General features: G+C 49.4%; 1 pseudogene; it reads left to right on the forward strand.

Annotated features, from left to right (window-relative positions):
• Positions 1 to 921: 921 nt before the first annotated feature.
• LOC114232083 (chromodomain Y-like protein) overlaps positions 922 to 25958 on the forward strand; it is a 34146-nt pseudogene continuing 9109 nt past the window's right edge.

The raw sequence follows: 25958 nt of genomic DNA on the forward strand, positions 1-25958 counted from the left end.
CACTTAACTAGACTGTTGTAGGCTTTTATATTCTTTTCTATTTGTCATACTTACAAACAATATGTAAATAAAAATTCTCATACATAAGCCTTGGTTCTTTGCCCAAGTATTTCTTTGGGATTCTTAAATGTGGAGTTGCTGTATCAGAAGCTAAACATATTTCCAAGTTCAAAATTTTTGATGTGTATTTCCAGATTGGCCCCCATAAATGTTAGATATGGTAACATTCCCACCAACAGTATTGAGAATAGTTCCCTCCTCTGCCCACTAAGGGTTATACATTTAATAAGAAAACGTTCTGTCTCATTTTAAATTACACTTTTAAAAAATCATGGGTGAGGTGGACCATAGTTTATATTTCTGCCCATCTGTATTTCCTTTTCTGCAGTCGCTGGTGGTGTTGTTTCTCTGCTGGGGAGTTCTCATGGGATCCCAAGGGAATTCTATCCATAGCTTGTATCTGGGTTTTCTTTACCAAGACGGATCCTTGCATGGTCTGGGGAAAGGGGGCCAGGGACCATGAGACTCAGCGGTCAGTTATAATCTTTCCTTCATGAATTCAGGACAATTCATTCATTTACTCTTTCATCCACTTAGAAATTATTCCTGCCTTAATCCTTTGCCCTGGTTTATTCATTTTTTCAAGTAGTTATTGAGCATCTGCTGCCTATGAAATGCCAGGTTCCCTGGGGTGTGTGTGGGGGGGCGGGGACTTGGAGGAAAATCTGCCATGGTCTGGAGTAGTCTCCACGTCTAATGGGCACATCAGTCCTGTAAATGGTGTCCCAGGAGTTCTGAGCCAGCCTGGATGGCGGAGGGAATGGCAGGAGTGGTTGTGACCTGGGATGTAGGAGGGAGGCTGGAGCCAAGGCCCTCGTTAAAGGTGACAGGGGGACGGGCAGCGGTGTGTGCGCGGTGCTGATGCATGTGCACTCACCCCTAAGCCCCAGGAACGAGGGTAGGAGCTGTGCTTTACTCCCGCAGCAGCAGCAGCAGCAGCAGCAGCAGCAGCGTGAACGAATTGGAGGGGAAGAGGGAGCAGGAACTTCAGCGGAGCTGCAGGAGCAGCAGAGCAAAGGTGAGCGCTGGGAGAGGCTGAGTTCTGGAGGAGGGGCTGCGTGAGAAGTTGGGAGACCTGGGCCCCACTCCCTGCCACCGGCTTGTCTAGAAGGGAGCTGCTTTCAGAAAGTCAGAAGATGCCTCTCAGACAGTAGGGCCCCAGCTCGTGTCAGTCCAGGAATCACAACTCACTGTGGAGCATCACTTGTTTGGGGGCACTCTGCCAGGTGTGGGGCAGACTCTGCCAGGTGTGGGACACACTCCGCCAGGTGTGGGGGGACTCTGCCAGGTGTGGGGGCAGATTGAGAAAGCATGATCGCAGGCGACAAGGAAGGCAGCCCAGGGTGAAGGCGGGACTGCACAGGAACCCGTGGGAGGAGAAGAAATGAGCTGTTGAGATATTCTTCTTTCCCTTCGTTCTTGTTGACAGCTGCTAAGCAGTCCCATGTGACGGCAGCTCCGTGATTTATTTACCCACTTCCTGAGGGGTGAACACCGGCCAGTGTATTTCTGTGGGGCAGTTTCTTGGTAGCGGAAGAGCGTGTGTCCTGTGCCTTTTGATAGCGTGTGCTGAATGGCCCTCCCCAAAGCATCCTCTTTAATATTCGGGCAGCTAAAGGTGCAGGGATGCTGTGTCACTTGCCTCAGGCCGTGTCAACAATGAGATTAATCAGAATTTGAGGCCAGGTGGGTCTGTCTTCAAACCTTTACTTTCTCCATGGTTCTATACTATACATTCCTGAACTTTCCCCTGTAACTCTCACTGCGCCCTCCTGGGTAGCAACCGACAAGAAGACCCTTCAATCAGGGCCTCAGGCACCGGCTTGGAAGACAGCATAGAAATGGGGGTGGGCTAGAGTTCCGCTCCAGGGTTGGAAGGGGGACAGGGCACTCCCCAAGGCCGGAGCCTACGGTGGCAGCTCAGTGTGGGGACGGAAGCAGGCCGAGTCTCTGGGGAGTGAGGAAGGCAGCCCAGCCTCAGAGGGACCCTGGGGGCTTCCTGGGAGAACTGAGAAGTGCCCACTCAGCCTGCACCTGGATCCAGAGAAGTCTTTATAAAAGGCGTGGTCAGCTCCGCATTCTTCCCATCTGCTGAATTACGTTGAGTCCTTGTGACATTTCCACCCCATAAGGTGGTGGCGAGGATATGTGTGTGCTGGTGTCAAAAGCATTATTCCTGGGCCCCTTAACATTTAGTACCAATCCCTGGATTCTCTCTCCTTCTGCTTCCGTGGGTCCCCAGCTCCCACGTGCCATCCTGGCAGACTTGAAATGACAATTCATGAAGCTGGGAGCTTCTGACAGGAGGGGCTGCGTGAGGAGTTGGGAGACCTGGGCCCCACTCCCTGCCACCGGCTTGTCTAGAAGGGAGCTGCTTTCAGAAAGGTCAGAAGATGTCTCTTAGACAGCAGGGCCCCAGCTTGTGTCAGTCCAGGAATCACAGCTCACTGTGGAGCATCACTTGTTTGCATCACAGTGCAATGCAGCCTCCCTTGGTGCCTGCTGTACGCGGTGCATCATCGGACGGGGATGGAGGGCTGGAGCCAGGCAACCAGGGCTCAGATCCTGGACCATTGTCTTTGGAAGCGGAGGTGAGTGATTCAAGTTATCATCACCGGTAAAATGAAGATTTTGATATGTCAAGTCATAAGGTTACAGGGAGGGTTATAGAAAATCATCATTGTTTTTCCTTTTCCAGACTCCCCAGGTGGCTGAGGTGATGACTTCTGACATTCAGCACAGAGGTGAAAGAAGATAAAAATAATGATAGCATTGAAGGAAAACTGACTACGTGCTAGACAGTGTTCTAAAGTCTTTGCATGTATTGTGTTAGTTACCTACTGGTCCATTACAAATTCCCCCCAAATGTAAGCAACAAATATTCAACAATATTTTATTCTATACCTCTCCCAGTTTCTGTCGATCAGGTGTCTGGGAGCAGCCTAGCTGAGGGGCTGTGGCTCAGGGTCTTTCATGAGTTTGCAGCTAAATGTCAGCTTGGGGCTGTGTCATCTGAAGGCTTGACTGGGGCTGGCGGATGCATTTCTAAGGTGGTGCCCCTGATGCCTGGATGTTTGTGCTGGTTGTTGGCAGGAGGCCTCAGGGCTTCTCCATGCAGACCTCTTCAGAGTGCTGTGCGTGTCCTTATGACAGGGCGGCTGGATTTCCCTGGAGCGAGTGCTCCGAGAAAGTTACAATGACGCTATGACCCAGTCTCCAAAGTCATTCTCCATCCTTTCTCCAGATGCGTACATTTGTCCAGTAGGAGAGGGGATTATGCAAGGACATGAGTACCAGGGGTGAGGGTCATTTGGAGGCTGGCTGTGCATGTGCTAACTCATTTAACTGCTGAAATATGCCCGGAGGCTCTGTTAGAAGAGACCCAGGTGAAGAAGGAGGTGCTGAGTGTGGGAGCTCCAGCCTTCAGAGGTTCTGGAGACAGCACTCCATGCCAGCACCAGCGGCGCGAGCGGTCCTCCTGTTCCATGGCACCAGTGTCCCCAGTGGAGAAGCTGGGTCGAGGTAGTTAGCAAATTGTTCTTGGCTGTGTCCCTTCCAAGCCGGAATCGTCATCTCTGCTGGAGATTCTGTGAGCTACCAAATATGATATGTTTGACCCCTTAAACGAATTTCATGGTTCTCTTATCTGCAATGAAGATTTACAACGACTCTTACAAAGGGTTCTGAGCACGGGGACAAATGATTCTCGCAGGTTCAATAATGTGATGGTCCCAGTGCCTCATCCTCTTCGTTAGCATAAACATAGCACCTAGAAGAAAGGAGGTGAGAGTGCGTTCTGATAGGGCAGTGTGTCTGGAGGCTATTTTTTTTTTCAAGAGGGACAGTGACAAAGTGGAGCATGCCCAGAGGAAAGAGGTCAGGGGCTGTTTTCCCTGGAGAAGAGGAGACACGAGGGGCCACACTCTGTTTTCACATGCGTGACGATCTCTTGCAGTATGATATCATGGTGCGGAGTGTGGGACATACTCAGGTTCAAACCCTGGTCACCCTTCTGCGTGGTCCTGGACAGGACCCTCAGTCACTCGGAATCACTTATAATAACACCTGGGACATAGTCAATGCTAATAACTCTGGGCCCCTTCCTCTTTACCCTCAGCATCAATGCGGGTGAAGGAGAGGCTTGCAGCTGCTGTGAGTACGGAAGGCAGGCAGGGGGTGCCTTGTCCTTGGAGGAATCCAAGTACAGACTGGATAGTCCACTGGGCCCTCATTGAGCCCTTCTGGAAGGCTGTGTCCCAAGCTAAGCGTGTTTCATACATTTTCTCACTTACGCCTACTGACAACCTTATGAAGTTGGCATTATTATGCCCCTGTTACAAATGGGAGACTGGGGCCCAGCGGGGTAAATAGCTGGGCATGTTAAGTGGCAATGTCAGAATCTGCACCAGCTTTCTCTGCCCCGAGATGTCCTTGTAAACATTGTAGTCCGCTGAAATGCGGGCGCGGGGGTGGAGGGTGAGGGTGGGGAGGGCAAGCGCTGAGAGGCGCTGGCGCAGGGGCTGGCTGTCTGGGACTCTCTAATGCAGAGCCTCAAGATGCTCTGGCTTCCTCTGGGCTAAGAAACAAAGCTCTGGCTCAGGCTGTGCCTCAGCCCAGACTGCCAACCCCCTGCAGAATGTCTGGCTCGCCGCTGCAACTTCCCCTTCTGCAGCCTGGCAGGGCCGAGACAGAAGGAGCCTGAATGCTCCCCGAAAGCCATGGCAGGCCCGCGCGGTGGGGCCCGGCGGCCAGCATTGTGCAAGCAGGAGAAGCAGGGCCCGGGCTCCTTTCTTTCCCGGAGAATTTATGTGCAGGACAAAGGGAGCCATTATCCCCAGGGCTGCCAGGCCTGCTGCCCAGGCCTGTGGCCCAGGTGTCACATGCTGTCCCTGTCTCCCAGCCTGCTTTCTCCCTTTGTCTGTGGGATCACAGCGCCTTGGCCCTTGCTGCCTTCTCTGACGCCTCCCCTTTGGGCTTCGGTCTCTGACCACTGTTGTTCTGAAATGAACTTGAATGTGCGGGAGACGGAGAGACCAGAGGCAGCTGTGCGGGAGCTTTGGGTGCTGCTGCCGCTGGCTCCCCATTTAGTCCGGTGGCCAAATCTGGACCCCAGCCCTGTCGGCGGGGGCCTGGCGCTCTGCCTGGTTTTATACCAGGCTCCTTCGGGGATTTCCCTTGAAATCCAGCCTGAGCCCCCTGGCTGGGCCGGCCAGGCTTTCGTGCACTGGGCCGTCTCCCTCGCCTTCATCGCTCTCCCCACCCCTCACTCCCATGCACGGCAAACCGGGACCAGCTTCGGGAAGCTGCTGGCCAGCCAGCACACATTGCCCACCGTGGTGCCTTCACCCATGCTTTCCTCTTCACTTAGAAGCCCCTCCACCTTCCTGCTGGCTAAGACGGCCTCACCCTTCAAAGCTTTCCAAGAAGGCCTTGGTCGCCCTCCACTGTGCCCGTTAGCTCCTGAGTTGACATACTCACCTGCTCTAGGCCCCAGGTGACATGGTGCGCTGGTGACGAGAGGGGCCTTTGGGTCTGACTGCCCTTGTTCAGGTCCCAACTCTGCCAGTGACCAGCAAGTGACTTTGGACAAGTCATGGAATCTCCCTGGGCCTCAGCTTACTTGCCTAGGAAATGGGATGATTGGGCTGCTGCCAGGATTAGTGAGATCACACCTGTGGTCGGTGCAGCCCCGGCACATACTGAGCACTCACGGAGCTGGCCTGTTTCCATCGTTCAGTGAAACACTTATTGGATGCCCCCGGTGTGTCGGTATCTGGGCCAGGCTGGGGAGACACAAAAACAAGATATATGTGTCTTGCTCATCAGGGAAACAGGCAAACAGAAGCCCAAGAGACCTCCCGGCTCCCGGAATACAGGTTGTAGGAGGGATGGGTTGAGGTTCTGCAGAATCAAACCTGGAGAGCAGAGTGGCCTGAGATGAGATTCTGTGTCCACGATGTTGGGGGAAATCCTGTACCCCATGAAAGGCTGGGTTGAGGGGTTGATTTTCTGTCGTCCTTCACCCCTGCTCCTGGCTCAGGGTGGACGGAGCACAGAACTCCCGGTTTGAATCAAGTCTCCTTCTTGCTTCATCAGATTTCTGCTTCTCTCTGGGACCATTCTTATCAGCATGCAAGCACGTGGTACTATCTCTCATCTTCAAAAATAAGAACAGAAACTCCCTTGAGGCCACATTCATCTCTACCCCATGTCTCGGCTTCCTGCTCTAGATTATTTCCTCCACAGATTGGCCTCTCCCCAGATTTTACTCCTCCCCTCCCACGTTTTCCTCCGTCCTCTTAAAATTCCTTGCATGCCCATCGAACAGATCTGATCAAGGTCCCCGTGACATCCATTTTGCCCAAAACACTGGGAAATCGTTATTGTCATTTTACTGACGCTTGGACTGTGAGTTGACCAGCTGATCACTTCCTCACTGTGTCAGTTTTCTACAGCTTCTGTAGCAAACCACCACAAATGTTGTGACTTAGAACAACCCTAGTTTATTATTCGACAGCTCTGTAGGTAAGGAGGTGGAGGAGGGTCTTGCGAGGCAAAGATTCTGGAAGAGCTGCACTCCTGTCTGGAAGCTCCAGGAGAAAAGGTTTCCTTGCCTTTTCCAGCATCTAAGGCTCCTAGAGGCTGCTCACCTTCCTTGGTTCATGGCCTCCTTTCTCCACCTCCAAGAGCGGCAACACTGAATTTCTCTGACCAGTCTTCCGTAGTCCTGGCTCCCTCTGGCCTCAGCCAAGAAAGGCCCTCTGCTTTTACGACCTACCCAGGTCATACGGAAGATCCTGCATCTCAAGGTCCATGGTCTTAGTTATACCTGCGATGTCTCTGCCAGGTTGGGTGCCCTTCCCAGGGTCCGGGGATTAGAATGTGAATATCTTTCAGAGGCCATCATCCTGCCTACTGCATTCATTCTTAAATTTGTTCTTCACTTAGCTTCTAGAACTCTGCTCTTTCCTTGTTTTCCTCCTTTTCTGAACTTAGTTTTAGCCTCTTCACTGCATCTTCCTTCTCATCTCAACTTTTAGATGCCACTGGGACCAGAGCTCAGTCCTCAGACCCCTACACTTACTCTCTAACAATCTCATTCAGGCCATTGGCCTTGCACGTGTCCTCAGCTTCTTGTCACCTCCTGAGCTCCAGGCTCAAAGACCAGTAAAATACCTGCTTATCATCTTCTCTTTCCTAGCTAAATGGCACTTCCATGTCCAAGCTGAACTCTGAATTTTATCCAAATACCTTCTTCCTCATCTTCTTTACATCAGGAGAAACACTGCCTTTAGCTCAGGCCCAGAGCCTGGGAGTCATTCTTGAGATGGTTCACTTTCTCACGCTCCACTTTCTATTTAGCAGCAAGTCCTGTTGACTATTCCTTCAAAGTAAGTCTGGAGTCCACCTCTTTGTCATCACTGACACCATCAGCATGCTGGTCCAAGCCACCTCATCCCACCTGGGCCGCTGAGCAACCTTCTAAGTAACAGCCTGCTTCCACCGGCATCCCCCCCACCCCCCAACCAGGTCTCCACACAGCACCCCCCACCAGGTCTCCACACAGCACCCCCCACCAGGTCTCCACACAGCACCCCCCACCAGGTCTCCACACAGCACCCCCACCAGGTCTCCACACAGCACCCACCACCACGTCTCCACACAGCACCCACCACCACGTCTCCACACAGCACCCCCACCAGGTCTCCACACAGCACCCCCACCAGGTCTCCACACAGCACCCCCCACCAGGTCTCCACACAGCACCCCCACCAGGTCTCCACACAGCACCCCCCACCAGGTCTCCACACAGCACCCACCACCACGTCTCCACACAGCACCCCCCACCAGGTCTCCACACAGCACCTCCACCAGGTCTCCACACAGCACCCCCCACCAGGTCTCCACACAGCACCCCCCACCAGGTCTCCACACAGCACCCCCCACCAGGTCTCCACACAGCACCCCCCACCACGTCTCCACACAGCACCCCCCACCACGTCTCCACACAGCACCCACCACCACGTCTCCACACAGCACCCCCACCATGTCTCCACACAGCTCCCCCACCAGGTCTCCACACAGCACCCCCACCAGGTCTTCACACAGCACCCAGAGTGAAACTTTCCAATGGAGTCAGAGCATCCCCTTCGCCTGCCTAAGCCCCCTCCACTGGCAACAGCTCCCCCCCCCCTTCTCACAAAATGCAGTATCTTTGCCATGTCTTCCTGGCCCCTGATATCAATCCAATTCTTTCACCAGTGACCTCCTCATTTCTGGCACCCCAACCCTACTGGCTGCCTTGCTGTTCTTCAAACACACTGAGCATGTTATTGACACCAGGTCTCCACACTGGCTGTTCCTTTGCTTAAAAGTCTCTGCCCAGATATCCATTCTGGCCTCTGCTCAAACATCACTTCCTCTGAGAGGTCATTTTGCATTATTTTCTTTGTGTCATATACATTTATTTGTTTATTATCTCTCTTCCCCACTAGAACATAATCTCTAGGAGGGCAGGGACTCCGTTGTCTTGTTCATTCTGTATCAGCAGCATCTACAATACGACCTGGCATGTATATAGTAGGCATCCAACATGCTAGTTACCTGAATGAATGAGTGAATGAATGAAGAATGAAAAGGGAGGCAGAGGTCAGCCTGGGGCAGGGGGCTCCCTGTCAAGAAGAACATGCGGGACTCAGAGATGGGAGGCAAGGCCTCTGAGGGAGACAGTCTCCATGGCAACAGTGGCCGGGAGGCCCAGTGGCTGCTCTTGGGGGAAGGCCAGAGGAGGCAGGCGAGCTGACAGCTCCTATGGGGACACCAGGGGAAGGAGAAAGTCTGCCCCGGCTGGCATCCAGCTCAGACACCGTGACTCCTTCCCGGCTTCTACATCTTGGCTCTGGCCTTGGCAGACCCAGCAGATGGGCTCCCAGCAGGGACCTGGGTCTCACCCGGCACAGACTCTGCTAGTGCAGGACAGGTGCCCAGTCTCCTGCTCTCTAGCTGACAGAGGCGCCCAGAACCATGTAATCCCGGATCGGAAAGCTCAAAGGCACCCCACCAGGTAGAGAGCAGCCCAGCAGCAGGGCTGTAAGTGAGGGGGCAATAACCATGCTGCCTCGAGTGGTAACAAGAATAGTACAATCGGAGCGGCCAGCCTGCCTCACTGTGTGCGGGAGCGCCACTTAGCTCACCCCACCTACTCCTCACAGCAACTCTCCGAGGAAGGGGCTGTTTGTCCTCATGTAAGAAATGTGCCAGAGAGGTGAAGGCGCTTGTCCAAAGTCACACGGTGCAGAAGCGCTGGACTGGGGACTCAATAGCCCCTTGTCCTTCTGTTCCCCTCTGGGCAATCAGCATGGGCCCCACCTGCACCTTCTCCTTAAGCTGCCACCGTGGGGACCTTTCTCCCCCACGCAGCCACGGCACCGTGTATCTTGTCCTCTGTGTGCCCTTGATTCCAGACCATTTTATTTTAGAAATAAATACACATCCAGGTGGGCAGTGATGAACAGTTACAGCTCTAATGTGCTCTGCATGCATAGACCCTTTCAGTTCTCACAAGCACCCTCTGGGGTAGGAAATGCTATTGTACCCATTTTTCAGATGAGGAGACTGAGCTACCCCAGGTGAGTGAGTGGGGTGGAAACCGAAGCCATCCGACTCCAACTCTTAATCCCTGGTCTGTACCAAGTGATAAGCTGTGAGAGAGGAACAGACATGGTGCTATGGGGATGCAGAGAAGGGAGTGACATGTTTGGGTGGGCTCCCATGGGACAAAGGGGATATAAGGACTTCGCCAGGTAGAGGAGACAAGCACAGTCAGACAGAGGAACAAAAGTCCAGACAAAAGCACCGAGGCTCTAAGGTACAGAGTGACTTCATGTACACAATGGTTCCTAAGCTCCTTGAAGGCAAGAAGAGTCTTATTTACTTCTCCATAAATATGAGTTGAATTTAAAAAATTAAAGATTTCATCTGGCATGGCTCTCAGCTTTGGGGCCAAACAGGAAGAAAGATGTATTTCTTGAGTGCCTCGAAGCGCCAGGCCCTTTCGTGGGTGTATGTCAGGCAACCCTCAGACAGGCCTGTGTGGTAGCATCATTGCCACTTCTCAGACAAGGAGACGGAGGCGCAAACAGGAAGTGCCTCCCACTCACTTCTGTCAGACCTCAGAGCCCATTTCCTCCGCTCTTCACAGGCCTCTGGAGCCGTTTCCAACTTTTGAGGTAACAACTGTGAAACCCGGGAAGGAGCGTAATTTCCTCTCTGCCCTGTGCATTTCCTCTCTCCCCTTCCCCTTGCCCCTCATCACCCACCCAGGCACTGCTCTCCTGGGACCTAGCAGTCCATTGCCTTTCTGAGTCATGTGGGCGATAGGACTTTCAAGGGAATAAACATTCTTAAACACACACACACACACACACACACACACTAAAATTTACTTTATTATTCCTTTTTCTATTATAGACCACTCCATGTTCATTGTTGACAAAGGAGATTCAGAAAAGCCATATGCCCACTGTGTGACTAGGGGCAAGCTTCAAAGGCAATGAGCCTCAGTCTCTAAAAAACATCAAAGGGGAATCAAAATTATGCATCCTGAGTGCACAAAGACTTTTATGTACAGATCTGCTCATCACAGCATTGTCCATGCTCTTGAGAAAGAAGAAACTAACCCTGGGTCCATCAATAGGGGATCGGTTAAGTAAATTTGGTACCTTCACATAGGGCCACTGAAAAGTATAAAGCCCATCTATAGCCATTGAGCTAGAAACTTCTTGGCTCACCATGGAGTGACAAAAGCAGTATTATAGTGGATGTAATGGATCTTTTCTGCTTGCCTCTCCTAGTTGCTCTCTGTTTTTCTCCGCCCTGCTCTGTGCCCTGTGGTATTGGCCTCCATGGACTGCTGTCAATGGGCTTCTATGCCTTCTAACTCTGGCTGGGTTGGCCAGTGGGAGGCACCAGCAGTTGAGGGTTGGGGCAGAGTGAGGTCAAGGTATTTATTCCTCTGGCTCCATCCCTGTTGGTTTTCTGGGGCTGGCTGTGTCTCTATTGAAGGGTCCAGCTCCTGAGGGGCAACCTTCTCTGTACAGCTCTGGTTGGCAGTAACCACTCCTTCCCCTTGACCTTCAGACCTAGGGGTGATAATGGCTCTCCCCTGTTGCTAGCTGTGGTATAAACCACTATTCCTTGCTGGTGTTCCTAACCTCTGGCCAGACCAATGTAAATAGTCTCTTTATTAAACTCTCCTCAATTACTCACTTGAATGTTACATCTATTTCTATCAAGAGCTCGACTAACACACTGATATAACCCCATTTAGGTAAAATTATATCCACCTGCAACCCAACAAGGGAGGTTTGGAAGGATGTCCATGAAAACATTGTTGTCTCAGTGTGGTGGGAATTGGATGAAATTCTTTCCTCTCTATGCTTTTCTGAAATTTTAACACTTTTCTACCACAAGCAGGCATTTAGCTTTGATCCTAGAAAACCAAGCAACCTGGAAAGGGCTTTGTACACCTGGAGCTGTTCACTCTTAAGGTCCTAGTGATCGAACCCACTCATGTGAGGATTTCTCGGATATTTGCATTGAGATGTGATTTCCTCAAGCGAGAAGGACTCTAATGGACCAGCCCAGCATCCCTGGCTTTCTCAATAGGGAGCATCTCAGAACAAGTTCAGTCAACTCAGTCAAGTTCAGAGGCTCTTCTCTGCCTCTTGTGCCCTCATGTCAGTCAGCAAGCCACCAGCTCTCCCCCAGCCCCCACTGGGTACAAGGGCAGAAAGAGCCAGATGAAACCCAGGCTAATAAACTCACAGCAAAACTGCCCCTCTGGTCTCGTGGGTCAGCATATCTCGGCCAGAATGAACAAGAGGACTTCCAAAGGAATGCCTCCTTTTTTCATAGAACTTGGCAATGAATTAATCATTGTTTATTGGGGCTGCGTGATCCTGGGCCCCAGTAATGGTGCTAAGACATAAATCACAGCTCTTTGGGGGTGGGGTTGAGGAGGGGGCCCAGGACGGCAGTAAAGAGCTGTTCTTCTAGCACAGGGGAAAAATCCTTGTTTTCAAGCAGCTGGGAGTGCACTCGGGGCTATTTATAATCTGCTGCCGAGCTAAGGCATTTCTGCAGCTGGGCCTGGGAGATAATCAGCCCCGTTTTCTTCTCAAGCCAGGTCTGCAAAACAGAGCCCTCTCCTCAGTAGCCCACCCCACCCCATCTGCCTCGGGGCTACCGAGCCCGGCCTCCTTTGCTGGGCTTCAGCCTCCAAAAAAGCAAAGGGTACATTTAAAAGCAGAAAGGCCAAAATACCTCGGCTCAGAGATGAAGGCAAGGATTGTGACCCGCTGGCAGATGGATTTGTCTAGGGCAGGCCTGTGGAATGTCCATGAACTTGGCACAAAGGGCCTTTCAGAGCCTTGGGGAAGGGGCACATGCCACGGGCTCTGTTTCCTTCTCCCAGAAGTTGCTCCAGATAGAAAAACAGAGTCCCAGGGAGGGTAAATTCCAAAGTACTCCCTGTGTATGTCTTGGCAGGAGAGTGAGTGTCCAGTCAAAACTTCTGGGACAGGGCTCCAAAGACCAGCCCCCTCATCTTGTCTCTGCCATGACTGCCTGAGGACCCAGGGCAAAGCCCTTCATGTCTTTGGACCTAGGTTTCCTCATCTATATAATAGGCTCAGTGTTTTTTCACACTTTTCAAACTCACTTAATAGGTTCTTTTATAAAAATAACATTGCGTAGAAGCAGAGTTTATAAAACAGATGCAAGCAGGGAAACTGGCTGAGGTGAAGCGGGGAGGGCGGTGGAGATGGAAGCCCACCCATTTGGCCTCTTTGTCAGCCTGACCTGATGGATGACGGCTGTCCAGGAGCTCAAGGCTCCATGATAGTTGGCTCATTGCTGGCTTTGAAATCATTCATTCATTTATCCATTCATCTTCCACAAATATTTACTGAACTCCTAGCAGGTATCAGACGGGCTTGGTGTTGAAGGTAAAAAGACAAATAAGGTCTGGCCAGTGTTGCTCAGTGGGTGAGCATCAACCTATGAATCAGGAAGTTACAGTTCAATTCCTAGTCAGGGCACCTGCCCAGATTGAGGGCTTGATCCCTAGTAGGATGTGTGCAGGAGGCAGTCGATCGATGATTCTCTCTCACCATTGATGTTTCTATCTCTCTCACCCACTCTCTCCCTTCCTCTCTGAAATCAATAAAAAAAAATTTTTTTTTAAAAAGACCAACAAGAATTTCATTTTCATTCCTTGTGGAGTTTGTAATCTATTTGGGGAGATAGATATTGATTAAATATGCACATTATTTAATATATTGATTAAGTAAGTACTTTAATATAGATATTGATTAAATGCATATATTTTAAAATATATTTTATTGATTTTTCACAGAAAGGAAGAGAGAGGGATAGAGAGTTAGAAACATCGATGATAGAGAAACATCGATCACCTGCCTCTTGCACAACCCCTACTGGGGATGTGCCCACAACCAAGGTACATGCCCTGTGACCGGAATCGAACCTGGGACCTTTCAGTCCGCAGGCCGACGCTCTATCCACTGAGCCAAACCGGTTTCTGCTAAATGCATATATTTTAAAATTATATATAAATAGGTAAAATAAATGTATATCTGGGTTGAGTAGAATCCTCTCCCCAAAATTCATGTCCTTCCGAGAACTTCAGAATGTGATCTAATTTGGAAATAGAGTCTTGGCAGATGGAATTAGTTAAGATGAAATCATACTCAAGTAGGCTTCGCCTTAAATCAAATAAGACTGGTGTCCTTACAAGAAGAGGGAAGAGACACAGAGACAAAGTCACGCGTGAGAGAATGCCCTTTGATGACTTAGGCAGAGATGCAGCTGTGAGCCAGGGAGCACCAAGGACTGTCAGCAAACCACCGGAAACTAGGGAGAGGCAAGGGAAGGGTTCTCCTCTAGAACTATTGGAGGAAGCAAACCCTGCTGACACCTTGATTTTGGACTTCCAGCCTCCAGAACTGTGAGAATAAAATTCTGTTGTTTTAAGCTACTCGGGTTATGGTATTTGTTACAGCAGCTCTAAGAAAGCGGTAAAAATACAGTTCATTCTTATTGTTTATGGAAATTATGTTTTATAAAGTAACCATAAGCATTGTGTTGGTGAATATGGCATCATTGCTCCTAGGGGAAATACAGGGTTAGGTTCCTATGAGGCTCCAGTCACAGCATTTTCACTAACCAATCCATACATGACCTTATTTTATGTGTACTTCTGTTTAAATACACCTTTTTTAATATACCGTGATTCATTAATGTTGCACTCATGGCCAACCGCAGTACAACTCATGCCTGAATGAATCTCTTCTCCACAGGACACCTCCCAGCCTTCTTGAGCCTGGGAACACAAGGCAGCACTTTAGCACTACACTGGGGGCCATTCCAAACAGCAAAACCACCAACCAAAAGCCAAAAAATGAAAACATGGCGCAAAATTGACCGTGAAAAGGACACTTGTATGGAGCTTGAGAGCTGAACAAGAAGCGGAGTGTCACCTTGTTGGACCTCAGTTGGGAACATGGGCGTTGAAGTGACTCACATTTTTCACCTTTAGTGCATGTCCACAGATGACCTCCAAAGCACTGCGATTTGGGAGTTACAAATAAATTTAGGGTGTAGGCAAACTCACAGAATCTATAAATAGTGAGGGTTGACTACACACACACACACACACACACACACACACACACACACACTCAAATAGTAAGAAAGACTGTGAAGGAAAAGAACAGTTTGAAAGAGGGGATACTTACCTTAGCTACTGTAGTCAGGGGGCCACCTAAGTGGTGGCATTTCAAGCCAAGGCCTGAAGGACAGAGAGGAGCCAGGGACAGAGGGAAAAGGTCAGCCAGCAAAAGAGGCAGCTTGCAGGAAGTCCCGGAGCAGGGAGAGCTCAGAGCATTTGACTGAGGTGGGAGTTCATGAGCCAGATGATGAATGGTATGGGTGAGGGCTCTATTTAAAGTACAGTCAGAAGCTATTGGAGCATTTTGAACAGATGAATGAAATGTCCACGGCAGAGAGCTCACGCTCTCTCTCTCAGCCCCACAGGTTTGTCAGAGCAAGATCTGGTGGCCTCAGCTGGCTACTCTGAGAAATAAACTTGTGAGACTCTCAAATTCCTCCTCGGATTTACGCATGGATATAAATAAATGCCAAGCAAGGCGTCATGGTGTGGTCATGCCTCAGTTTATTCTGCACACAGTGCTATTTAATTTTTTAAATCAGATCTACTAAGAATATAAAGCCTCAAACCAAGGGAGTAGCCCTCCCATGTGACCATTTCAGCTTCCACAGCAGGAGAGGGGGAGAGATATTTTTAGCAGGGAGACCTCTCGGTGCCCCTAAGCTACGCTGGAGTGGCTGCCCTGCCCCGGCATTCGGCAGCCTTGCCTATCAGCTTTCATCGCGGACCAGGCGTGGGAGGCCGAGGTGCCCCATGCTGCCAGGAATGCCTGACCAGAAACAGCTCTGGGGTGTGTCCCGGAGCTGCTTCCCTTCATTTGACCCCAAGACTGATGGCTTCCTGGCCTGGTGGAATCTTCTAGAAGCAGGGAGGAGCCTGAGCTCTGAGTGAGACAAAACTTCACGGGTTGCCTCCGGCTCTAGAACAAACTGCCTAACCTCTTCAGGCCTCAGATCAGAACCCCCAGCCCCCACAGCAACCACCACCAAATCTGACGGGAAGAAACACCGAGCTGGTTGGCCTATTGTGCACTGGAAGGGGAGTCAATGAGGCAGGCATTGTCTTTCCTTCCTCGAGGAGCAAGTCCTCCTGATTGTGGAGACGCCTGAGGACGCTGTTCCTTGGCATGTGATGAGTAAGGAAGCCCTCAGCCACCTCATCATCTTGTCTTCCTCTGCTCCTGGCTCACCCACATTCCCTTCTGCAGGACACGCTGAGGAGGTCTGAGGAGTCAAAAGGCAGAATGACGAATAAGTGATTCTTCTGGTCTGGAATTTGGAGGACTAATTCAGTTCAAAGGTTAGAGGTGTAGAGGCTATTGGGCGAACACCTTGGTATTTTAATATGAAAACTGCCTGCCTGCCCAGAGAGCCTGCCTTTGTTCCTCAGTTTACCTGAACACCAGCCTTTTCAGTCAGCAGAGGGTTGTAGTCAGTCCTGGCCAAGCACTGTGAGCCTTTGTCCTGGTTCTGACACTTCCAGGGGGACCCTGGGCAGGTCCCTCACCCTCTTGAGCGCCCCCTGTCTGCAAAGGGTGTGCACAGACAGCCGCCTCCACGTCCACGGGGCAGGCATTTTATCACATTCTTTTGTGCTTAAGGACTCCAGAATTAGATCCCCAAATATGCCTGAGAAACATTCACTCCACAGGAGTTCAAACCAAGTAATGAAATCCATCACAAACAACCAGGCGGCCTGTCCTGAAGCCACCTCTTCCTGGGAGGTCCGGAGCCTCCCTCCCCTCACCCTGAATTTGACTTCCCTTCCCGCCCCACAGGGCAATGCCCGCTGGTCAGCAGATGCAGTGTTTGCATGGAGATGGACGATTACACCCTTCCGCGTGAGAAACTGGCCCAGGAGAGGACCCGCTGTAGGAAGCAGGACTGGACATCTGGCCTCTGGCCTCGGAAGGAGGTCTCTGGCTAACAGGATCTGAAAGGCTGCTCCAAGCTCCCACACTCAGCTGAGGCCAGCAAGAATGGACAAGGCACCTCTGGGTGCAGGCTCGGGCTGGGCGCTGCAATGCAAACAAGGAGGAGAGTTTCTGCCCCAGATTCCAGCCTGGGGAGGGAGAGGGGCCGGAGGAAGCTACCCCCCTCCCCTGGTGACGAGTGTTGTGATGGGGTAAATAAAAGTGCTAAGAGGCGACAGACACAAAGCTCCGCTCTGTGAAATGTGCTGATGACGCTTTGACCCATCACTTCTCGGCTTTTTTTTGTAAGTTTGCCAAGCATTTTCGCACAGAAGAGCTCATTTGTTCCTCACACACGAGGTGACGAGGTGACGTTCCCCCCTTGAGACTGAAGTCCCACCTGGGACGGCTCCCAGGGCAGACACACAGCAGCTACTACTAAGAGTCAGAGCAACGCTTCCATCCATGAAGGACCTTCTCTGGGCCAGGCCTGTGCTGAGCCTTGACAAGGGAGACCTCTCCTCTCCCAACTCTTCAAAACACGCATTAGCATGTTTCCTTTAAAAAAAAAAGTGCAGTAACATATACATCACATAGAAGTCACCATTTTCACCATTTTGAAGTGCACGCACAGGTCAGCGGCATTCACACTGTCTTGCTGCCCTCCCTGCGTCCCCCCACAGAACTTTGATCTTAGTGCTGCGAACGGTTTGGATTTGTGTCGTCAGACTGTCTGGGTCCAAATCCTGGGACAGCTGCCGACACGCTGTGTAGCCCTGAGCCGAGGGCTTGTTCCCGCTCCTGCCTTGGTTTGCTCATTCCTGAGATAATGACCGAGCTTGAGTCACGAGGCTGCGGGAGGATTAGGCGAGGCAGCGTCCCTGGCAGAATTAGGCGCTCAGTGAAAGCGGGCGGGGAGGATTCTGGTGAGGATCAGAGTGAGCATCGACTTCCGGCTTTGAGATGAGGGACCACGAGTAGCAAGAAGGGCCATGGTGACGCCGGAGGTTACTCATCTGTGAATCTTGGGGTCCCTCTGACAACGGACCGACGTTAAGGTTGTGGTGGGGATTAAATGAGGTAATAAATGCAAAGTGCCTGGCATAGAGTGAGTGCTTAATAAATGGCTGTCGGTGGTAGAATTACTCCTATTTTAAAGTTTTACAACTCTGTTCCTTCTCCTATGTTCTTGGGGAGAATGTAAATTGGTACAACTCCCATGACGGGCAATTTGACAATAGCTATTAGAATGACCCAGCAAGCCCACTCCTGATTACAGAGGACAGTGGGGCAGTGATGACGGTCAGGTTTTTCGCTGCAGCATTGGTTGTAAATGTCCAGCAGTTTAGGGCTGATTAAAACAGTTGTGAATTGGAAAACTACGCAGCCTTGAAAAACAGAGGAAGCTCTTTCAGTTCTGAACTGGAAAGATCTCCAAGATATATTCATTGAGAAAAACGAGGAACAGAACACTAAGTATCACCATACAAGGCTTATCATATTTACAAACAAGGAGTGGAGGTATATAATCATATTAGCATGTGCATTTTTAAAATCTCTGGAGGGACATACAGCAGGCATTGAGTCCCTGAGAGCTAGTGAAGGGAGGGAGAATTCCTTTTTTAATTTTTATTGATTTCAGAGAGGAAGGGAGAGGGAGAGAGAGATAGAAACATCAATGATGAGAGAGAATCATTGATTGGCTACCTCCTGTGTGCCCCACGCTGGGGATCAAGCCCACAACCCCGGCATGTGCCCTGACCAGGAATTGAACCATGACCTCCTGGTTCACAGGTCTATGCTTAACCACTGAGCAACACCAGCCGGCAAGAGAGGAAGAATTTTAACTGTACATTTATAATAGTTTTTTGTAACCTCTAGAATGTATTACTTATTTAATTTTAAAAATTAACTAGAGTAAAATTTTATTAAGAAAAAGCCAGGCCGTGGTGGGTCATTGAACTATGAACCAGGTAGTCACAGTTCAACTCCTGGTCAGGGCCCAGGGGTGCAGGCAGGGTGGACTCCATCCCCAGTGAGGGGCGGGGGTGGGGGGAGTGCAGGAGGCAGCCCATCAATTATTCTCTCTCATTATTGACGTTTCTATATCACTCTCCCTCTCTCTTCTTCTCTGAAATCAATAAAAAAAATTTTTTTTAAAGAAAAGAAAGGTAGAAAAGCAGGAAGGAGGCAGGGGAGGAGAGAGAGGAGGAGGGAGGGCGGGAGGCAGGCAGGAGTGTGTTCCTAGCAGACCTGGGCAGGGTAGGAGCGATCAGACAGGGCTGAGGAGAGCAGGTCTGTGCGGGCTGGGGGCTGGGAAGAGGGACGTGCTGCGTATCACTGCGCCCTGGATCTGGCTGAGCCGGATGGTGATAAGAAAGGGGATGCTGACTTACCAGCATCTGACGCTGCAAGTCTGGCGGCCTGGCAGGCCGTCTTCGGACAGGGGCGTGGCAGCAGCGTGGAGCTTTGGCTCGGCCTTATTTTCGGCAGCTGCTCCCACACTCGTGGCCCCCTTCCTGGGCCCCTCCCCACTCCCGGAACGGAGGACACGCGTTTAGCCTGTTGGCACGCCCTCTCTCCTGAGAAAAGAACATACACATAAAGGAAGGGCCTAGTGCACTTTCCCTCCTTTGTACTGTCTGATTTCTTAGAGTCATTTACATGCAAATGTAAGAGCCAGGGGTATGAGAATCTTCTGGAAACCAGAAAGTCTTCACCACACAAAAGGCAGCGGTGGTGACATTCAAACCCCTGGCCTGCACCTTTCTGCTTTCCTGGAAAATAATTTAGAGCTGTGACTGGCATTCTCAGCCCAGGAGTTATAATAATTTCTTGTCATGGATGGTATGAATGTAGACGAATACACAGTTATATATATACATGTATATTTCCGATGGTTTTCTCAACATTTGACTACACACATCTCTTTGCCTAGGCTTTGGCACCTATTACTACTTTAATATTACTAATATATATAATATGTAATATGCAATATAATACAAAATAATATAATAATACATATGTCAGTTTGTATTATAAATGTATCCATGGACAATAATAATAATAAATGTAGTAGTAATTTACAGTTTGTTTTCACATCCTTTATCTCATTTGATCTTCAAATATACCTATAAGGTGGGTATTTATTCGACAGATATTTACTGAGCACCCATTGTGTCCAAGATGCCGGGATAGGTCTTGGCACTTTTTAAAAATTGGATTGAGAGACAGGGAGGAAGGGAGAGGGTGTGAGAGAGAAACATCGATGTGAGAGAGAAACATCAATTAGTTGCCTCCATTTGCACTCCAGCCAGGGATCAAACCCACAACCTGGGTAGGTGCCCTGACTGGGAATCGAACCTGCAACCCTTCAGTGTATAGGATGACACTCCAACCAGCTAAGCCACACGAGCCAGGGCCGGGCTTGGCATTTCAGAGACAAAAACGACACCACAATGGTGTATATAAGGTCTAGACTAGTCACAGACCAACGCACAAATGAACATGCAGTTAGAGAGCTACTAGTATATAGGACGAGCTGTGGAGCCCTGAGAAGGGGCACCCAACCCAACTGGGTGAGGGGGAAAGACCAGAAAATACTTTCAGGCAAAATGTGGCTGAGTTTAGACTTAAAAGGTGAACAGGACACAACCAGGCAATATGAGGGACCTGGGTGACCTTTGGCAGTAACCACCCCCACAAGTTTTCATCCCCTGAGGGAGGAGGTGGAGAAAGAGTAAGGCATGGCAGGGGAAGAGACAGATGGAAACAAAGTTTTTGAGATAGAGACCCATTTTATTTATTTACTTATTTTTTTGTTAATCCTCAACTGAGGATATTTTTTTCATTGATTTTGAGAGAGAGTGAAAGGGAGAGGGAGAGACAAAGAGAAACATCGATGTGAGAGAGACACATCGATTGGTTGCCTCCCGCATGAGCCCCTGACCAGGACCAGGGATCAAGCCTGAAACTGAGGTACGTGCCCTTGACCAGAATTGAACCCAGGACCCTTCAGTCTGAGGGCTGACGCTCTATTCACTGCGCCAAACCAGCAAGGGCGAGAGACCATTTTATAGCAGAGAAAACTGAGGTTCACAGAGATGGATCCTGGCCACTCTTCAGTTCCCAGGTCAAGTAGCCCTTACCCCACCCTTCCCTCTTAAGAGGAAAGTAAACCAACTAGGACGTTAAACTTGGCAGTTGCAAACAATGGTCTGTTATTATGTCTTGAATTTTGATTCCATGTGGACCAAGATAGGAGAACCATTGAGTCAGCTGTCTTAAAGGGACCACTGGGTATCTAGCATATTTCTCCTTTGAGCTGCAGCCAAATGATGGGAGAAATTCGACTCAATCTTAGGTGGCTATGCTTAATGCCATGTTACACATTCTTCGGGAAATCTGTGAATTCAAGACGTATTCTTTTGTGCTGGGCCTTTATTTATTGGTTTGACTTCCGTCCCTGGGGGTGGTCTGTCTGGTTCTCTCGCCCCAGACACACCAGGCTGATCCCTGACACATCTGGCTCAGCACCACCCACGAGTCTGAACAGGGCCCTGAAAACCACCTCTGACTTTGCAGCCCGTGGTCCCACGCCCTGGGAGTTTGGGCTGTGTCTGGGCTTGCGGAAGCCTGGGAACTGCGAAAGCCTGAAAGCCCGCCAGAGCCTGCTCAGCTCACACTCTGCTGGAGGTGGGCACAAGCTCCCACACTGGCCCCTGGCTGGTGGCTCCAGGAACCTGCAGAGGGGAAGCCCTGTGGGGCATGCAGGCAGTGGGCGAGGGGCGGGAAGGGAAAGTTTGTCTCTGCTCCCTGGGGGAATGTGAGCAGCTCCTGGAAGGTAAGAGTGCTAAGGAAAGACATGGTGCCCTGATAGTGGTTCAGAAGCCAAGGGAAAGGGCATCAAACATGTCCCAGCTCAGCTTCTCCCTTTGTGACCAAGGGCAATTATGTTAAGCATAGGGGCCGGGACATGTTAAGAATTATTTATGGTGTCTGAGCCCACAGGTGCCCTTCTGACCCATGAACTTGAGTTCCAATGCCTCTGCGTCTGCTCTGGGCATTTCATTCCCTTCCAGAAACCCAGTCTCACTGGCTCTTTTGCCTCCCAAAGCCCCATTAGGTAAAATCTTAGGACCTTGAGCTCCATTCTAACTCCTGTCCCAGTTGCTTCCTCACCTTGGCCTTGCTGCCAGAATCATCATAGAACAGTGGTCAAGAGTTATGGAGCCAGTCAGTCAGCTCTAGCACAGAGTGTGCGACCTCGGCAAAGTGCTTAGTCTTTCTGTGCCTCAGTTTCCTCATCTGCCTAATGGAGACCACAATCGCCCTACCTCTTGGAGCTGTGGTGAGGTGTTTGTGAAATGCTGCATGCAAAGTGCTTGGAGCACAGTGCTCAGGGCGTGTTTGCCAGTGTGCTCATTGATATAAAAGTCCTCCTGGGTCAGATCCCATCTTTGTTTCCTGCCCTGATTCTGGGGTTTATAATTTCCTGACCAGCCCCTGCTATTTTCATCCCTCATCTCCAGGTTGGGCTCCCACCCTTGTCCCTGGAGCAAAAGGTCACTTCCTGTTGGAGCCCCAGATGGTCAGCACTAGAACAATCACCAGCACGTGCACAGCACTTTCTGGTTTTCTATCATCAGCACATGTCTGATTTGATCTGCGCCCCCTTTTGAAAATGAGGATACCGAGGCCCAGAAGGATTGAGTGACTTACCCAAGTTTACCCAGCTACCAAGCAATGGAGCCTGGATTGCCACCTACCAGGAGAAACCAGGTCAAAGGAAGATTTTGGGGGCCACACAGGCTGCCTTGAGAAAGGGGGAACAGACTTATTGTGTGGTCCCAGGAGGCGGGGCTAGGACCAGGGGGCCTTGGTGGGCTGAGTCCTTCTGGCTCAGGCAATGAGGAGTGTGTTGTTTGTGAAGAATTTGAAAATGACAAAAAACACAGGAAAAGTTGATATGCTTTCATTAGCATTGCACAGTAGAAATTCTAAATAACTTAAGTGGTAAAATATTTGCTCCTGCTGGGACAGACAGCTCCTACTCCCTTCCATGTACTCTACTGCCCAAGAGGAGAAATTATAGGGAGTTAAGTTTCAACTTTGGTACAGAAAGATCTTTCCAACAGGCCATAATGGAAAGTGTACCTTGTGTTGATGAATAATCCATCACTGGCACTGTACAAATACAGGCTGGAAAACCACTCTTCCAGCAGACTATTCTGGAGGCTATGGAATTCAACCTTAAATGACCTTAAATGACCTTAAAGACATCATCTAATTTCACAAGTCTCTTCAAGCAATGACAAGTGAAGGATTGAAACAACCCTGTTCAAGTTAGAAAAGGGTCTTTGAACCTTGGCCAGCTAGCTCAATTGGTTAGAATATTGTCCTGATATACCAGTTGTGGGTTCAATCCCCGGTCAAGGCCCACATGCAAGAATCAACCAATAAATGCATAAATAAGTGGAAAAACAAATTCATCTCTCTCTCTCTCTCTCTCTCTCTCTCTCTCTCTCTCTCTCTCTCTCAAATTAATGAATCAATAAAAAGAAAAGGGTGTTTGAGTGAGTGAAAGGATACTTGGGGTCTTCCCCATTAGAATGTGAGTAGCAATAAGATGGAAATATTCCAGGGTCCTCTGAGCACTAATGTGCTCATGAACATTGGAAACCAAACCAACTGAGGGTCTGGAAAACAGGAGATGAAGTCTGGTTACTAAAGGTCAGAATCATACAAAGTCTAAGAACCAGAGCATGAACTAAGGGAGGTCCAGAACCCAAAAGGTCATGGAGAAGAAGACCCAAGGACTGGCTTAAAGTGAGCACGATCCCATCACACTTACCCCTTCTGCATAGGTGTCACACCTCATTGACGTATAGAAATTAAATGAAATAATATGCATACAGCACAGTGCCTGGCACAGATGTTAGCAAGTACTATCTTTTTTTAAAATGTTTTTTAAATTGATTTTAGAGAGAGGAAGGGAGAGGGAGACAGAAACCTCAACAATGAGAGAGAATCATCAATCGACCGCCTCCTACACTCCCCTTATTGGGGATTGAGCCCACACCTGGGCATATGCCCTGACTGGGAATCAAACTGTGACCTTCTGGTTCATGGGTCAATGCTCAACCACTGAGCAACACCGGCTGGGCAGCAATTATCATCTTTTGTTAAAGGGCCTATCCTAGTGAGCTGTAAGTCTCTTTCTACTCTACACATTTGTCTGGACAATGTTATTTATGCCATCCAGATCCCATTCCAACTCCTTAAAGTTATTACTTGATCTCTTAAAGTCTAAATTGTTATTTTCAATATAATACCTCAGTGTCATTAGAATATGTTTAATATTAGATTATTTACTTGTTCCTCTTTTTATTCATTAAAATATATACTGAGCACCTACTTAGAAATTGAGGTATGAGGGACAGAATGAATGGTCAGTAAAAATAAAGACCCTTGTCTTCACGTAGCTGACAGTCTGATTGGGATAAGGCTGTAGGAGATACTGTGGGACAGACATAAGTTAATAATAACCACAAAGATGCAGGTGAAATCACAGGTGTTGGTGCTATCAAGAAAGGAAGACCAGGCTGTTAGCCTGTGAAATTAGGCAGCACCTTGGTTTGGGGTAGGGCTTCCCTGAGTAAATGATGCTTGAGCCAGGATCTAAAATGCATCTTAACAAGGAAGTTAGGAAAGTTCCAAGCAAAAGCATCATTGTGCTCAAATGTTCTAACGTCCATCTATTATCGACAAAGTGCTGACCTCGTGTCAGGCACTCTGATAATAACTCTGTGTTCATTATTTCATCTAGACATCACATCAACCTTTGAAATGGATATTATTGTTTGGTCCGTTTTACAGATGAGGAAAGTAGGACTCAGAGGGGTCCAGTAACTGATGCAAGCTCATCCATCTGTCCTATAATTAGGATTTAAATTCAGCTCCACCTCCAGGGCCTGGGCTCTTAACCCTGAGGGCTGAACTGTCCTATTAGTCTTTGTACGTAAAGCCTAGAACAGTGCCTGGCAAGTAGTAGGTGTCAATAAATGCTGTTGTATAAACTCTAAACTGAATAAAATTGTACTGAGGGGGAAGAAAGTCTCCAATTTATTGGGAGATGGGTGACTAGACTGTGTATTGGCAGAGGGTAGGGAGGGAAGAGTTTCAGGAAGAAGGCACTCCATAGGCAAAGCCTGCAGGTGGGAGTGCACATGGCCTAAGTGGAGATGCTGCTTGAAAAAATACTCTTCTTTGACAGATAGTGTACTCTTTGGTCACTAGAAGTATTCAAGTGCACATGGGATGAACACTTTGGACAACCCTGAAAATATATAGGTTTAAGTGATCTTTCACACATCTCCCATTCTAGGGGTGATCTCATGCAAAATGTTCTTGCAAGCAAGCACCAAAAATTTACCATTTCCCAAAGCCTACCTACGTGGGGACTTCAGTAGACTGAGGGTGAATGGAGTGAACTGGCAGCCACTGAAAGAAGCCAGACAGCATGACAGACATCAGAGAAAACAGAGCTACCACGTGGATATCAGATGGCTCTCAAACCACAGCCTTAGACAAGAGATGGGCGTGAGCCCCTATGGCAGCGCAGAGATAGAACATCTGAGAGGTGGTACTGTTTCTCGTTATTAGGCACTCCATTTCTGAAAAATTGGTTTTTTGCCGGATCACTGCTTTTATTTCATAAAATAGGGCTTTGGCTCAAACTGGAATCCAAGGGGTTGAGGAATAAAAGATTATTTTCCCTTCCTGCCAAGAGATTGTCCTTTGGAGCTTGCAGGGTGGATATTGGCAAGCACTGTGATTTCATTTTGTTTTGCTCATGCAGGTTAAGTGAGTGTTGCCAGAGACCCAGGTCCCAGGCCTTCTGTGGCCTGCAGAGTCTGGAGATGTGTGGTTTTGGGGAATGAATGCCTAAAGCCCAATTTCCCCTTTCTGGGTTCAAAAGGTGAAAATGAATATTCGAGTACATTTGCAAATTCCAGGTCTTCAAAGCATAGAACCCTAACCTTTGTGCATGTGGACAATATATGATCCTGTCCTCACAATATTGCACGGGGAGGTACTATCTTTTTAGGGGGGACTTTTATTGTCCCCAGTTGATTGGTGAGTGAACTGTGGGCTAACTGTGCCCTAGGTCATACAGCTGGCAAGTGGCAGGGCCTGTAGTTCCCTTTCCCCCATTAAGAACTGAACTTAGATAAT

The sequence above is a fragment of the Eptesicus fuscus genome, chromosome 19, assembly GCF_027574615.1.
Source record: "Eptesicus fuscus isolate TK198812 chromosome 19, DD_ASM_mEF_20220401, whole genome shotgun sequence".
Taxonomy (NCBI): Eukaryota; Metazoa; Chordata; class Mammalia; order Chiroptera; family Vespertilionidae; genus Eptesicus; species Eptesicus fuscus.